Source organism: Gekko japonicus, unplaced genomic scaffold (assembly GCF_001447785.1).
Source record: "Gekko japonicus isolate JY-2015 unplaced genomic scaffold, Gekko_japonicus_V1.1 scaffold696, whole genome shotgun sequence".
Classification (NCBI taxonomy): Eukaryota; Metazoa; Chordata; class Lepidosauria; order Squamata; family Gekkonidae; genus Gekko; species Gekko japonicus.
In genome coordinates, this window is record NW_015161971.1 from 348,602 (window position 1) to 365,945 (window position 17,344).

The window sequence follows — 17,344 nt, forward strand, 5'->3', positions numbered from 1 at the left end:
TACCCACAATGCTCTTTGGCCCTCATCCGCTAGCTTAACAAAGCATGTTTGGGATCAAGTCTTTTTGTGTGGCTGATGATCTATTTCTCCTTTCCTCTCTCTGCAAACAAAATTACTCCTGTGGTCCGTCCAGGGCTGGTTCCAGGTTTTGAGGGTCCTTGGGCAAGTTGCCAGGGGGGTCCTGGTGGTGGGGTGGTTCTTCTTCTTCTTCTTTTTCTTTCTTCTTCTTCTTCTTCTTTCTTCTTTCTCTTCTTCTTTCTTTCTTCTTCTTCTTCTCCTTTTCTTCTTCTTCTCCTTTCTTCTTCTTCTTCTTTCTTCTTCTTCTTCTTCCTCCTCCTCCTCCTCCTCCTCCTCCTCCTCCTGAATTCTGGCTTGGTCCTTACAGCATGTAAGTACCCCAAGTAAATACTTTTTCAAATCTCCTGTCATCCGCTAACAAAGGGCACAACCCACACACCATCAAAGGACACAGTCCCCCTAGGGTTGCCAACCTCCAGGTGGGGTCCGAAGATCTCCCACTATTGACCTCCGGGCTACAGAGATCAGTTCCCCCGGAGAAAATGGCTGTTTGTTGGCATTATATGGCATTATATCCTGCCGAAGGCCCTCCCCTCCCCAATACCCACCTTCTCCAGCCTCCATCCCCAAATTTGCGGGAATTTCGCAGCCTGGAGCTGACAACCCTAAAATTGTCTACCCGGAAGCCAAGTTCCCTCCAAGCTGTGGAGTCTTGTGAGCAAAAATCCTACTTTGTGAGCTCCCGGCATTAAAGTTGTGAGCAAGCGATTTGGCCACTGCATCAATTACTTTGCTCCGGAGCCCTCCTTCCTGAGCGGAGACGAAAATGTGTGAGCCAGAGGCTAAAAAACGGTGAGCTAGCTCACATTCACTCAGCTTAGAGGGAACACTGCCCGGAAGTACTGCAGACGGGCCTTAAGAGGAAGACCGTACTTGTGCCTTATGCTCAAAGCTAGAACTCGATTGCCAGTTCCCCGAAGAAAGAAGCCATGACAAAATGGGCGAGAATTCCTTTATTATATTCCCCGGAGGCCTAGGACATGAACTGTGAGGCCGGAAGATATTTTCCTTAGGCACGTCTCCAGTTTGGCTGGGAAGAACCGAATCAAGAATGTTCGTTTGCGAGTTCTGCCAGTTCCGTTGCTATTCGAAGTGTTTCGCAGGGGGCCACGCCTCCAGATCTTACACGAGGTTAAAAGGAAAAGGAAAACAGTACGAGGGAGCTGATCTCAGTTTGTGCCTAGACATTCTCGGTTTCCGATATTCACGTTCCAATCAGGGTTGGGCTGCCGGCGAGGGAACTGGGAAATCTTCGAGTCCCGAGTGGTTCTCACGGACGCTGCTGGGAAAACCGAGAGAGACGAGAAAAACAAATTAGGGTGAGAAGATTTCGTGGGATTGACAGTGCTGCCATTGACGTGAATGGGACTCAGAAGGGTGTGACTCTGGTAACCACTGTACGCCTGACTTTGGGAGTTTAATTTGCAGCCCAATTATAGAGCCAGACATCACTCAAAACACTGTTCGGTCTAGCCTCTCGGCTGCTCCATTGCGCAAGAAACCTGTGCTGCTGTTTATAGAGGGAGGAGGAGGTTGGATTTATACCCCGCCGTTCACTACCCGAAGGAGTCCCAGAGTGGCTCACAATCTCCTTTCCCTTCCCCTCCCCACAACAGGCACCCTGTGAGGTAGGTGGGGCTGAGAGAGCTCTTTCGAGAACTGCCCTTGAGAGAACAGCTCTGAGAGAACTTGTGACTGACACAAGGTCACCCAGCAGCACCCAGATTAGAGTCCGCGCTCCTTCCCCACCCCAATTTTTTATATTTTTATAGTTAAACAAACAAAAACAAACAAACCTAAATACATACAATTTGGGGGGTTTCATATACATCTTTGTTACATCTAGTAATCAGGGCTCTTTTTGTAGCTCCTGTAAGAAGAGCTCTGTAAGCTCTTGGAGGATTGGCTACATTAGGGGTGTGTCGCGTAATATGCAAAGGAGTTCTTGCTATAAAAAGAGCCCTGTAAATTTGTATATTACCTCGTACACTGTCTGCTTATATATTGTCCATTTTTATCACCATATGTTTTTGTACAAATATTTTGCTTTAAAGTTGAAAATGTATTTTATAATTTCTTCCAATACAGTTATATGTCGATATTATTTATTTATCATTAGAGTCCCTGCTCCTAACCACTACACCAAACTGGAGGAAGAGAAGAGGTGGTTTTTATACCCTGCCCTTCACTACCCAAAGGAGTCTCGGAGCAGCTTACAATCTCCTTTCCCTTCCCCTCCCCACAACAGACACCCTGTGAGGCAGGTGAGGCTGAGAGAGCTCTTTCCAGAACTCCCCTTGAGAGAACTTGTGACTGACCCAAGGTCACCCAGCAGCACCCAGATTAGAGTCCGTGCTCCTAACCACTACACCAAGCTGGAGAAGGAGAAGAAGGAGAATGAGAAGAGTTGGCTTTTATACCCCGCCCTTCACTACCCAAAGGAGTCTCGGAGCAGTTTACAATCGCCTTCCCTTCCTCTCCCCACAACAGACACCCTGTGACTTGGTAGATGGGACTGAGAGAGTCCTGAGAGAACTTGTGACTGACCCAAAGTCATCCAGCTGGCTGCATGTGGAGGAATGGGGAATCAAACCCGGTTCTCCCAGATTAGAGTCCGCTGCTCTTAACCACTACATGGCTCTCTATCCATTTCGTATCCCAGCCTTCCTCTAAAGAAATCATACATGATTCCTGCTCCAGTTTCTTTCTTCCCTTTTTATTCGTTCCTTTGCAAACTTTATACCCCACCGTTCCGCCCCCAAAAAGGGCCAGCAAGGTAGTAGAATAAGCATTTATTTAAAAAAACACCACTTAAAGACCACTAAAAGCAACAAAACCCCACAGCATTAAAACAATGGCTGCGGTCACGAACACGAAATATTCAGTTTCGAACCAGTTTCAGTGCCCTTTCCAACTGGATTTTACTCTCCGTGTGTGAACTGGCAAAATCCAGACGGAAAGTGCGTCGAAAGTGGATTTAAAGGGGATTATCTGGAGCGCGTGACCGCAGCCGATGACAACCCAAGCTGAAAGACCCATACGAAAACAATTGCGACTTAAAAGTTCTATTTAGTAATTAAGTTCTCCGGATTTATACATACCGTTACTTTATTTCGATCCCCTAGTATCTGTTTGACCTTAGGTATTATACTTATTTTTAAAAAAAATAAAATAAAAATTAAATTAATATATTTTAATTAATTTTTTTAAATCGTAATTTTTTTAAAAAAAAAACAGGGAGTGAGGTGGGATCAATGAGGGAATGCCGGACGAAACTCAAAAGCTTCCCCCGCTGGCAGAAGACGGCAGCAGAAGGGGACAGACAAAACTCTCTGGGGAGACAGTCCCAGACTTTTGGTGCCACGTCTGAGAAGATCCTGTCCTGAGTTACCCCCTCCTAAGCTCCAAGGAAGGGGAACCTGCAGCAGAATTTGAGAAGATGACCGCAGTGGCCAGGTAGATTCACATCTTTGTCCTCACAACGACCCTGTGAGGCGGGTTACACTCTGAGAGGAGCTGATTGTTCCCTCTAAGCTGAGATACTGTGAGCTAGCCTCCGGCTCACACATTTTTGTCTCAGCTCAGGAAGGGACGGCTCCGGAGCAAACTAATTGATGCAGTAGCCAAACTGCTCGCTCACAACTTTAATGCCAGTGGCTCACAAAGTAGAATTTTTGCTCACAAGCAATGTTCCCTCTAAGCTGTGGAGTCTTGTGAGCAAAAATTGTACTTTGTGAGCCACTGGCATTAAAGTTGTGAGTGAGCAATTCGGCTGTTGCATAAATTAGTTTGCTCTGGAGCCGTCCCTTCCTGAGCTGAGACAGAAATGTGTGAGCCGGAGGCTAAAAAACTGTGAGCTGGCTCACACTAACTCAGCTTAGAGGGAACACTGCTCACAAGACTCCACCGTTAGGAGGGAGCACTGCCCATGGTGACTAAGTTGAGCTTCCATCACAGAGCCGGGATTCAAATCTGAGTCTCCCAGGTCCTAGTCTGACGCTCTAACCACTACCCCACCTGACCGTCAAGTGGAGGTGACTCAGGGTGATGGGAAATAATGTGTCCGGTAGTCCCATGTGCTGATCTTATCTTGCTAATGAACTGTTGTGTTTGTGTCTTTGCTACCAGTTGCTGCATTGGTAGCCACCTGGATTCTAAGGAGATAAGGCGGGAGAGAAATAGTTTAAATAAATACACGCAGTGCCTTTTGAAACTCTAGGCCTCCCTTCTCAGGTGTGAGTCTCTTGCTGTAAAAAGGTAAAGGTCAAGGTTTCCCTTGCTCGAAAGCCAGTCGAATCCGACTCTAGGGTTGCGGTGCTCATCTCCGTTTCAAAGCCGAAGAGCCAGCGCTGTCCGAAGACGTTTCCGTGGTCATGGGGCCGGCATGACTAAACACCAAGGCATACGGAACGCTGTTACCTTCCCACCGAAGTGGTCCCTATTTATCTACTTGCAATTTCTTGCTTTCGAACGGCTAGGTTGGCAGGAGCTGGGACCAGAGACAGGAGCTCACTCCGTCATGCGGCACCTGGGTCTCGAACTGCTGAACTACCAACCTTCCACAGCCTGCAGTTCAGTGTCTTAACCACTTGAGCCACCGCAGCTCCTCTCTTGCTGTACGGGTTGCTAAAAGAATGCATTTAAAGTGCTTTGAACCCAAGTAGGAGCAATGCCTACCAGATAAATGCTTGCTCACTGTTTTGTCTAAGGGAGGAGCCGTGGCTGAATGGAAGAACCTCTGCTCAGCATGCAGCAGGTCCCAGGTTCAATCCCCGGCCATCCCCAGGTAGAAGGACCAGATAGTAGGTGATGTGAAAGACCTCATGCCTGAGACCCTGGAGAGCTGTAATGAGGGGCTGTGGCTCAGTGGCAGAGCCTCTGCTTGGCATGCAGAAGGTCCCAGGTTCAATCCCCGGCCATCCCCAGTTAAAAGGACCAGGTAGTAGGTGATGGGAAAGACCTCCAACTGAACCTGGAGTAGACAATACTGACCTTGATGGACCCAGGGTCGGATTCAGTATAAGGCAGCTTCATGGGAAAAGGCCATGGGTCCGTGGTAGAGCTTCTGCTTGGCATGCTTCGCACGCAGAAGGTCCCAAGCTTGCCAGGGTTTAGGAGTTAAGGAGCGTTGGCCACGGTTGGTACTTGGATGGGAGACCACCAAGGAAGACTACGCTATGCTACGCTACGTTTTCAAGCGGAGGCTGGACGACCATCTTCCGGGTACTTTGTAGGTATGCAGGGCTATCTTTCAGCTATGCTTCTGCAGAGTGCAGGGGGTTGGACTAGATGACCTGCAAGGTCCCTTCCAGCTCTAATAGTCTGTGATTCTTTGATTCTATGAAGAAAGACCAGAGCAAAGCACCTCTGCTCCTCTCTTGCCAGGAACACCCCACAGTTGGGGTTACCGCCAGACTCTCGACAAAGAAAACGTGCTCTGAATGCCAATGTTCTGGCCACTAGAAGCCATAAGGATTGGCAAGCATTTGTCACCTCCTAAAATGCAAGCAACGCTTTCTAGAAAGCCATCGATCAGTTCGACAACATCACAGACAATCTGGCACATTTTAATAAACCTTCTTCGCACTCTACCTTCTCTATCTGGCTACCTATCCTGAAGTATTCGTCCTCCCAGCAAGAAACCCCGAAAGTTACAGATGATTTAGTTTTATGGTAAAACCTGAGGTGGCTCAAGTGGTTAAGATGCTGAGCTGCAGACCAGAAGGTCGGTAGTTCAGCAGTTCGAGACCCAAATGGCTTCTGACGGGGTGAGCTCCTGTCTCTGGTCCCGGCTCCTGCCAACCTAGCAGTTCGAAAGCAAGAAATTGCAAGTAGATAATAGGTACCACTTCGGTGGGAAGGTAACAGCGTTCCGTGTGCCTTGGTGTTTAGTCAGGCCGGCCACATGACCACGGAAATGTCTTCGGACAGTGCTGACTCTTTGGCTTGGAAACAGAGATCAGCACCGCATCCCTAGAGTCGGATTCGACTGGCTTTCAAGCAAAGGAAACCTTTACCTAAAACCTAGAAGCTGGCTACTGTGTTGTGTGTCTTCTTATTCTTGGATAGTTGTGCTCATTCCTATACACTGAATCTATTGTATTGTATCAACTTAAACCTCAGTTATGATTTGTGGTTTATATGGTTGTGATAAGTATCACTGTAGTATATTGGTAACAATGAATGTTAAAATTCAATAAAATATTAATTTGAAAAGCATGTTAGATGGACCTGCATTTAGATGTTTGCTGTTTTGGAGAGATTAAGGAGAACCGCTTCTGTATGCAACCCCCCCCCACACCATGATAGGGATGCCAGACTCCAGGTGGGACCTGGGGATCTCCCAGAATTACAGCTCATCTCCAGACTACGGATATCAGTAGCCTTGGGAAGAATGCATGCTTTGGAGGGTGGACTCTGTGGCATTGTACTTCGCTGAGGTCCCTGTCCTCCCCAGGCTCCACCCCCGAATCTCCAGGAGTTTCTCAACCTGGAGCTGGCAACCCGACACCCACCCACCCCCGCCGCCAGGGCCCAGGGGCAACCTGGCAATCCTATGAAAAAGGGAAATCCTTCAGCACGTACGGAGCTCTGCATGAATCTGTGCTGCTGGGAAAGTCTTCGATTGGACTGACTTGAGTTAATTCCCTCCAGAACTGTAAACCGAAGCCCGGCCATTTGTCCAAGCTAAAATCCAAACAGACATTTGTACCTCTGTCTCCATCGCTTTTATAACAAAACGTTCTTGAGAAAAAGCTGAGTTGGACCCTGCAGAACTTTTCCGAAATGACATTTTGCTTTTGTGGATAAGTTCTGCAGGATCACATAACTATATATATTGAATAAAATGGCACAGCATTTAGAAAATTGGCCTTTGTAACATATTCTGTGCTCTCCTCTCACTCTCCCTAATACGTATCTGGAATTAAAAGGGTATTTGAGAGGAGACAGAGAGGGGGGAAGAGCGCCAAGGAAAGAAATTTGTGAATACAGAATAATACACCCGTTTTCCACATATGGTGGCAGCGGTGGGATAGCGCCCATTTCGCCACAGCAGGTTTGGAAGCCTTTGCTTATCACCACTGGCACCAGCCCAAAGCACAACAAATTATACATAAATATCCTTTCTAAGATTTCTCAGGATTAGAGTTGCCAACCTCTATGTGGGACCTGGAGAGCTCCTAGAATTACCACTGCTCTCTGGACCACAGAGATCAGTTTCCCTGGAGAAAATGGCCACTTTGGAGGGTGGACTCCGAGGCATTAAACCTCGCTGAAGTCCCCCTCCTCTTCAAATCCTCTCTGCTTCCCAAGTTCCAACCCCAAATCTCCAGGAATTTCCCAATCCACAGTTGGCAACCTGACTCCGTCTGCTCTCATTCTTCTCACGCCTCTGTTCTCTTCCCCCACAGTCTGGATTTGAAGCTCCTTCAGGGTGGAAGCCAGTTTGCTTCTCCTGTAAAGTTGCCAGGTACCTCAACTTGACAGAGAAGCATCAGTTATAAAAACAGTATTAGTCTGTACCTAGGACAGAACTCATCTTGGACCTTCACAGCTCTGCCATCAGCCTCACGAACTCATGGTAGTTCACTTTCCCATTCTCATCCACATCGGCCTCCTTGATCATGGCCTCAATCCTCTCGTCTGTGAAATTCTCCCCGAGATGGATCAAAACGTGCTCCAGGGAGCGCAGGGCCGTCCCCAGCTCCTCCGGAGTAACGCTCCCATTGCCATCTTTGTCGAAGTGTGAGAAGGCCTCTTTGAATACAGCGAGTTGTTCTTCAGAGAACTGATGAGCCATGCTGCTTCCTCTGATCCCTCGCCCAGCTTTGTTCTTCTTCAGAACCTCACAGACTCATCCCTGGCAAAACAGGAAGAGCTGGTGTGCTGAGGGGAAGGGACAAATGAACAGTCCACACCCTTTGTGGCCCTAGGCCTGGATTTGGTTCCTTTGAGGAGAAACCGCTTGGAGAAGAGATGGCACAATGTAAGCTGGGTTCATGCAGGGTTGCCAGAAGTGCTCAGCCAGTTTGGTGTAGTGGTTAAGAGTGGCAGACTCTAATCTGAGAGAACCGGGTTTGATTCCCCACTCCTCCTCCTCTTCTTCTTCTTAGTCCTCCTCCTCCTCAGAAAAATACGGCAGGTGGAGCCATCCCTCGGTTGCAGCTTCCAACTCAGCTTCTGTCTGATTTTACGGCATGAGGACCTTGCTGTGTGCTGCGCACGGTTGTTGTTTGATAGGATAAATGTGCTGCTTGTTTTGTGGAATCCAGATACTGGCCCTTTACCCAGGATTGGAATCTAATAGCATTTTAGGGACCAACAAGATTTTGGGAGTATGAGCTTCCAAGAGTCAAATCTCTCCCTTTGTCAGATACAAGTTGGAGTGGAGGTCCCTGTCTGACGAAAGGAATTTTAACTCTCGGAAGCTCATACCCTGAAAATACAGTTGATCTCTAAAGTGCTACTTAACTCGAATTTAAGTTGTTTACCCTCAAACTGTAAGGTCTATAGGGTCACCTCCATGCCTGAGAGGAGATGGATGGAGCGTAATGGCAGAGTCTCAGTTAATTACTCTCTGCATCCCACAATTAAGGATACATCTGCCCATCCATCTCCAATCCTGACATATGTATTGCCTCCTCTATGCTTTCCTCCCGAAATTAAACCCAGACAAATGGTGACCGTATAAACTAAGCCTGTTATCCCTGTTTGGTCCTGGAATCTGTTAAACACCTTCATTATGCTGTATGCTAATTTACTGCTCACCCTCTATCTATATGTATGGACTGGTAATTTCCATTTCAATGTATCTGAAGAAGTGTGCATGCAAATGAAAGCTTATACCTTGAATAAAACTTTGTTGGTCTTTTTTGGGGGGGTATTTTTGCATTTTGTGTTTGCGTGCATGTGTGTGCACCCTTGCCTGGAAGTCATGGCGACCTCTGGCGACTCCTACTGGGGCATGCTCAGAGAAGTGGCTTGATAGCCTGCCTCTGCCTCCCAGCCCTGATATTCCTTGGAGCTCTCCCTTCCAAATACTTACCTGGGCTATCCCGGTCAGGGCTCCTTGCTGGTGTAGTGGTTTGGTGTAGTGGTTAAGTGCGCGGACTCTAATCTGGGAGAACGAGGTTTGATTCCCCACTCCTCCACTTGCACCTGGCTGGATGACCTTGGGCAAGCCGTAGCTCTGATAAGAGCTGTTCTTGAAAAAAGAGCAGTTTCTGCCAGAGCTCTCCCAGCCCCACCGACCTCATGGTGTCTGTTGTTGGGAGGGGGAGGAAAAGGAGTTTGTAAGCCGCCCTGAGACTCTTTTGGGTAGTGAAGGGTGGGGTATAAATCCAATCTCTTCTTCTCTTAAAGGTGCCACTGGACTTAAACTTTGTTTCACCCTCACACTGTAAGCTTGCGGGCACCATCCAGGCATTGATTCAGACGATGTGCCTGATCTTTGTAGATTATTCTCTGCAAATAACAGTTGGAATTAGGAACGCCTTGATTCACAGCTTAGCCACTCTTGGATTTCTTCAGCCCCCGTACAGAACAAGAGCTAGAATCGAGTTCGGAAGCACCTTTGAGTCCAACAAGATTTTTGGATAGTTCCAGGTGGTCAGCTGTGTTGGCATGAAGCAGTAGAACAAATTTAGAGTCCAGCGTCACCTTTAAGACTAGCAAAAGTTTATTCAAGGTATGAGCTCTTGTGTGCAAGGCACACTTTTTCAAATACATTGGAATGGTAGGCCTCAAAAAAGAAAAAGAAAAATGCTGTTAAGTGACCTCCACACCTGAGAGGAGAGAACGGAGAGCATCGGTTTACTTCCCACAAGTAAAAAAGATACCTTTACACATTTATCTGCTATTCTGTTATATTTATTGCTTTGCAACTGTTGACCTTATAACCTTCACTTGATCTTTAGTTTGTCTTTGCAGATCTTTGTGTTGTAAAATAGTCAAAAGTGTTTAATACTCAGACTATGAATGGATCTTGCTCTATTGGAAAGAAGAGATTTCTTTGCTTTTAAAAACCTTTATTTCTAAGGGTAAAAGGTACACGGGATTACTACAAATAAACATAACACTAACAGCTACATTTTCTAAGTTGTCTATAGTCAAACACTAGCACACAGTTAATGGAGAATCTGTCCTTCTTCTCGACCCCTAGAAAGGAAGTCACCTGAAACAAACAACCAATCTGTATCACAGTAGAAGCTACTTTCCCCCCATTGGCTCAATGCCAGGTATCCCTTCCAGGTCAGTCCAAACAATAGCAATACTAGGAAAACAAGTTAACCCTATAATGACTGGATTGTCAGACCTTGTAAACATACATTTCCAACACTTCGTTGTGCTGCATGTTAATTTGCTGTTGAGCCCCCGTCTGCAAGTTTGAACCTGACCTGCCATTCCAATGTATTTGAAAAAGTGTGTGTGCCCACGAAACCTTGAATACACCTCTGTTGGTCTTAAAGGCGCCACTGGACTCTAAAGATTTTTGGAGAATGCGCTTCAGAGAGTCAAAACTGCCTTTGTCAGATACAATCAGGAGCGGCGGTCCCTCTCTGACGAAGCCAACTCCGATTCGCAAAAGCTCACGCCCTGAAAACCCTGTTGATTTATTTATTTAATTTGTATCCCACCCGCCCTGCCAGGCAGGCCCAGGGTGGCTTACAGAGTATATATAAATATATTAAAACAGCGAGATACATTAAAACAACAATAAAGTTAAAACCACAACATGTGCCAACAAGTGCCAGCAAACAGTACTAGTAAATGGTGGCGGCATTCTCTCAGCATTTAGACGGTCCAACTACCACCAGAGTCAGCGTTCTTGCCAGGCAATTAGATATTAAGTTGGTGCTGATATTGGAGAGTCCAAGGCCTCAATGTTAGAAGGCGGCCCCTAATCAAAGGCCTGGCGGAAGAGCTCCATTTTACAGGCCCTGCGGAACTGTAAAAGGTCACACAGGGCCCTGATGGCCTCTGGGAGCTCATTCCACCAGCAAGGGGCCGCCACAGAGAAGGCCCTGGCCCTCGTCACGGCCAGCCTGGCTTCTTTAGGACCCGAGAGGGCCAGACGGTTTTGGTCTTGAAGGTGTGACTGGACTCACATCTAGTTGTTCAGTGCAGACCAACACGGCAACCCTCTGACACTACCCAGTACAAATAAATCACATTTTCCTCAGCTCTCAAAAGGTAGGATTTGGTTGCTGGGGAAACGCTGTCCTTCTCCAACTGCCATGCCTACAATCATTGCTACTTCTTCACATGGTGTACAATTAACATTTCTTTTACACCACACATCAAATATGTACGGAATGTGCCACCCACAATATCTGGTGATGGTGGCTCGATTAGGCGGCCTTTGGAATGGGCGAGACACATAAATAGGGGGTGACTCTAGTTATGGGTTTCAGCCGTGATTCCTCAAGGGCACTTTCCAGCATCCTGACCGGAATCCTCTAAATATCAGGTCTGGTTGAAGCCAGTGTTCCCTCTAAGCTGAGTTAGTGTGAGCTAGCTCACAAGTTTTTTAGCCTCCGGCTCACATATTTTTTTGTCTTAGCTCAGGAAGGATGGCTCCAGAGCAAATTAAATTATACAGCAGCCAAATCGCTGGCTCACAACCAGTGTTCCCTCTGACCTGAGTTAGTGTGAGCTAGCTCACAGTTTTTTAGCCTCCGGCTCACACATTTTTGTCTTCGCTCAGGAAGGATGGCTCCAGAGCAAACTAATGTATGCAGGAACCAAATCGGTGGCTCACAACTTTAATTCCAGTAGCTCACAAAGTAGAACTTTTGCTCACAAGACTCCACAGCTTAGAGGGAGAATTGCTCACAACTTTGATGCCAGTAGCTCACAAAGTAGAATTTTTGCTCACAAGAATCCACAGCTTGGTTTGTGTGTAGTGGTTAAGTGCGCGGACTCTAATCTGGGAGAACCGGGTTTGATTCCCCACTCCTCCACTTGCAGCTGCTGGATGACCTTGGGCAAGCCATAGTTCTGTCAGAGCTGTTCTTGAAAAATAGCAGTTTCTGTCAAGAGCTCTCTCAGCCCCACCTACCTCACAGGGTGTCTGTTGTGGGGAGGGGAAGGGAAAGGAGTTTGTAAGCCACTCTGAGACTCCTTTGGGTAGTGAAGGGCGGGGTAGAAATCCAATCTCTTCTTCTTCTTCTCAGAGGGAGCACTGGTTGTAGGAGTGGGTGGTTCTGTCCAGTTGAAAGCAAGATGCTGGGCTGGATTTATTGTTTTATCAGGAATATTTATCTCCCCCCTTCTCCAGAAGTCTTGCCCAAGGCAAGAAGGACCTTTGAACACACAGACACATGAAACTGCCCTGTACTGAATCAGACCACTGGTCCCTCCGGTTCAGTATTGCCTACTCAGACTGGTAGCCGCTCTCCAGGGTCTCTGGCTGAGGTCTTTCACATCACCTATTACCTGGTTCTTTTAACTGGGGATGCCGGGGATTGAACCTCGGACCTCCTGTGTGCCATATATGTACATATGAAGCTGCCTTACACTGAATCAGACTCTTCGTCCAGCAAGGTCAGTATTGTCTACTCAGAACGGCAGCCGCTCTCCAGGGTCTCAGGCTGAGGTCTTTCCCATCACCTCTGACCTAATCAGATTGAACTAGGCTGGGCCATCCAGGTCAAGGCAAGAGACGTCCAGAGGTGGTTTTGCCACTGCCTGCCTCTGCGTAGCAACCTTGGACTTCCTCGGTGGTCTCCCATCCAAATACTGACCAGGCCTGACCCCGCTTAGCTTCTGAGATCTGAGCAGATTGAACTAGGCTGGACCATCCAGGTCAAGGCAAGAGACGTCCAGAGGTAGTTTGCCGCTGCCTGCCTCTGCATAGCAACCATGGACTTCCTTGGTGGTCTCCCATCCAAATACTGACCAGGCCTGACCCCGCTTAGCTTCTGAGATCTGAACAGACTGAACTAGGCTGGACCATCCAGGTCAAAGCAAGAGACGTCCAGAGGTGGTTTGCCACTGCCTGCCTCTGCGAGGCAACCATGGACTTCCTCGGTGGTCTCCCATCCAAATACTGACCAGGCCTGACCCTGCTTAGCTTCTGAGATCTGAGCAGATTGAACTAGGCTGGACCATCCAGGTCAAGGCAAGAGAGGTTCGGAGGTGGTTTCCCATTGCCTGCCTCTGTGTCACAACCCTGGACTTCCTCGGTGGTCTCCCATCCAAATACTAACCAGGCCTGACCCTGCTTAGCTTCTGAGATCTGAGCAGATTGAACTAGGCTGGACCATCCAGGTCGGGGCTTACACTTCGTCAGGTAGCAATGAAGGGGAGAAAGTGTTCCAGGTTTGCTTTAACTGACCAACTCCTCTCCCTCCGGGAGAAGAAAAAGTAGAGCAGGAAGATCGCAAGGAAGAGCGAAGGAAGGGAGAAAATGAACCGTGAATGAAAGAAGCAGAGTTAGTGCTGGTCTTGGGCCTGAGTTCAAATCCCCGCTGAGCCACAAACCTGACTGGGTGACCTTGACCTGCTCAGTCTCTCTCGGTCTACCCCTACCTCACAGGGTTGTTGTGAGGATAAAATGAGGGAAGCCTGCATCCCTCTATTAGAGGAAGCGTTGGGTTAAAATGTGCTTAAGTTAGGAGACTGCTCTGAGCTGGGAAGTTTCAGTTTCAGATCTCATCTCAGCCACAGTCTCACCCGCCTGCCTTAGGAGGCCTTTCCCTCTTCGCCTCCCGATTCTAACCCATCAGCCACATCAGGATACCCATACCAGCCTACCCTGCAGGGTCACTGTAAAGATTGCCTCGATAACGTTTGTGAAGCATGTCGGAGAAGGAAAACACGACAGAAATGCAAAGGGTTATGATGCATATAAATTACTTGCAGGGCTCTTATTTAACCCGGCTTGTCTTCGTCTTCAAAATGGACAACCGATTCTACAGAGGTGTAACAGATGTTACTCGTCCTTCACCTCTTAGGACCTCGGAACCTCTCATTGCTCTGTTCTCCCCAGTCAAAATTGGATTGTCACTGCTTTAAGGCCAAGGAGGGGGTTTTGATTTTGCAAAGCCCCACGGAACTTTAGTGGCAGACAGTGCTCATAAATCAATAATAGTTAAGGCTGGAGTAGTTTGTCAGTTAATCAGTTCAAGCCCTCTCTTTCGGCCCTCTGAAAACTCGCCTCCGATTAACCGGGCAGTGGATTTTTCATTTTTTGCTTTATTTTTAATACGATGTAAAATCGGCGGGCGGCAAACCTCTTTGTTGAAGTGGGCTTATCTCCTGGGGGAACAAGGTAGGAATACCTCTCCCAAGAGGATGCCAACTCTGAACCACGCACCAGGAAGCCGGCCCAGGTTTTGAACAATTATTTTTACTTAAATGCAAATTGATGCAGAGAAGAAGGAGAAGAAGGAGGAGAAGGAGGAGAAGGAGGAGAAGGAGGAGAAGGAGGAGAAGGAGGAGAAGGAGGAGAAGGAGGAGGAGAAGAAGAAGAAGAAGAAGAAGAAGAAGAAGAAGAAGAAGAAGAAGAAGAAGAAGAAGAAGAAGAAGAAGAAGAAGAAGAAGAAGGAGGAGGAGGAGGAGGAGGAGGAGGAGGAGACACTGGGAAAGACTGATTCAGGTGGTTAGCTGTGTTGGTCTGAAGCAGGTGCCATTGTACTCAAACTTTGTTCTATTGGAGGAGGAAGAGGAGGAGAAGAGTTTGGATTTATACCCTGCTCTCCACTACCCAAAGGAGTCTCAGAGTGGTTCACAATCTCCCTTCCCTTCCCCTCCCCACAACAAAACACTCTGTGAGGCAGACGGGGCCGAGAGAGCCCTTTCGAAAACTGCTCTTAAGAGAACAGCTCCGAGAGAGCCGTGACTGACCCAAAGTCACACCAGCAGCTGCATGTGGAGGAGTGGGGACTCAAACCCGGTTCTCCCAAATTAGAGTCTACGCTCCTAGCCACAACACCAGACTAGCAGATCAATGCATGGACCAACTGACTGATGAAAATGCAGTGGGTTAACTTTGTCGGAAGGAGGGAAAGCCCTCCAAGAAAGTTTTTAAAATGGGTACCTAGATGACGAGGCCCCTGGAGGGTCCCCTTTACTTCTCCGTCATCACCCGCACGAACTCCTCGTAGTTCACTTTCCCGTCCCCGTCCACGTCGGCCTCCTTGATCATGTCCTCCACCTCTTCGTCCGTCATCTTCTCCCCAAGGTTGGTCATGACATGCCGCAGCTCTGCCGCGCTGATGTAGCCGTTCCCGTCCTTGTCGAACACCCGGAAGGCGTCGCGGATCTCCTCCTCGCCGTCCGACTCTCTTGTCCTCTTCGCCATCAGGGAGAGGAATTCCGGGAAGTCAACGGTGCCGCTGCCGTTGGCATCGATCTCGCTGATCATGCCCTGCAGTTCGGCCTCGGTCGGGTTTTGTCCGAGGGACCGCATGACGGTCCCCAGTTCCTTAGTGGTGATGGCCCCGTCGCCATCCTTGTCGAAGAGGCAGAAGGCCTCCTTGAACTCCGCGAGCTGCTCCTCTGTCAGGTGGCGAGCCATGTTGCCGTCTCCGATCGCTCGCAGGGCTGCGTTTGTCTTAAGAATGCCACGGCCTCGTTATCCCTGCCGAAACAGGAAAAACTGGCACAGGGAGAGAAAGGATTGAAGGCCGCCCACCCACACCCTCTTCGTGGCCTCGGGCCTGGAGATGGAGCCTCCGCAGCCATGATGAAAGAGGTGAGAGGATTAGACTTGCTGTGGTAGGCCGGGTTCTCGTAGGGTTCCCAGGGGTAGGGTGTGCCCCTCAAACAAGGCACGGCTCTTAGGCAGCCCGGGAAACGGAGAGCGAGATCATCATACTCCATGTCTGGGTTTCGTAACACGACAACATGGTGTCGCGCCATGCGTGGTTTCTCCATGCAGCAAATGCGCGTGGTTTCTCCATGCAGCAAATGCACGCGCGAGGCTCCGTTCGTTGCACAGGATCCAGATGTCGGAGACTACATGCTTCTGGGTGTGTTTTTTAAATTTAATATATAAAACAATACATATACCACATTAATACAGGATCGATTACCTCCCCAAATAATGACAATTTTAGTTTTTAATCTATCAAAAAAGCGACAACTAAAAAACAAAACAAAATCGAAGTATTTCTTAGGTATTGAGGAGTTCTGGCAGGTGGTTTGATTCATAAGGCTCGAAAAAACTGTACCATGTCTCGATAAACATATTTTTCCTATTAGGCAGGCTGTTAATGCAGCCTGCCTTAACATCTGGCCAAACGTCTGTTCGAGCCCCACTGTGGCCGGAGTGAGCTCCCGGCCTGTATCCCAGCTCCCGCCCACCCAGCGGTTAAAAAGCCGGTTAAAGGGCGAGTAGATGAATGGGAACCTACCCTTAGTAGGGTAGGGGCACCCCCCTCGTCCGAGGTGTGTGGTGTGCGGCGGCGGCAGCGGCGAAAGAACAACAACAATGGCGGCGGCAGCAGATCCTGGCGGCAGAGACGAGGCGGCGCGGTGGAACATCGAGAGCGATCCCTGGTGGCCTGCAGAGTTCCAGCAGAAAGCGGCCGGCGCGAGCAGCAGGAGGCGTGGATGACGTCATCTCCCAGCGCGGCGGAGCCAATCAGACGGAGCCAAGGCCGGGAGGGACGAACTCACGCGCCGAGACAGCTGCCTCGCTGAAAGAACCGCACTGGAGAGAGGAGCGTCCTGCCGACCGAAGGACCCGAGGAAGCCGGAAGCCGGAGATCAGAAGAAAGAGCCGCCACCACCGGGGTGCTAGGTAGGCTGACCAAACCCCTGAGAATGTGCCCATAGTTAGGGAACCACAACAGTGATTAGCACTACAAGTTGTAAACCGCCCAGAGACCCCCCATTGGGGGGGGGGGGTTAGGGCGGTATATAAATCGAAGGTTAAATAAATAAATAAATAAATAAATAAAACTTGTATTAATTGTGAGACTATCTTATTCTGCAACGTCAGGTCCCATATTTTATCATACCACTGTGCCAAAGTCGGTATATTCTTAGTATCCCATTGCTGTGCCAATATTATTTTACCAGCTATTAGGAGATGGGTTAATAGATCCTTCCTTGACTCTTGGATATTTAACTCTGGCCACAGATTTAGTAAAGTAGACTCAGGTGTATTTGGAATTAAAATTCCTGTTATGTCTTTAATTTTTTTGATAACGTTTCCCCAATATGCGTACACTACCTTGCAACCCCACCAACAGTGGAGAAACATTCTCTTTTCACCACACTTCTTCCAGCATTCCGAATTAGTTCTTAGTTTGCT

The 17,344-nt window shown here is 48.4% G+C and overlaps 1 pseudogene; it reads right to left on the bottom strand.

Moving 5' to 3' along the window:
* Positions 1 to 1,013: 1,013 nt before the first annotated feature.
* Positions 1,014 to 15,680, bottom strand: LOC107126163 (annotated as a pseudogene).
* Between the last annotated feature and the right edge of the window lie 1,664 nt (positions 15,681 to 17,344).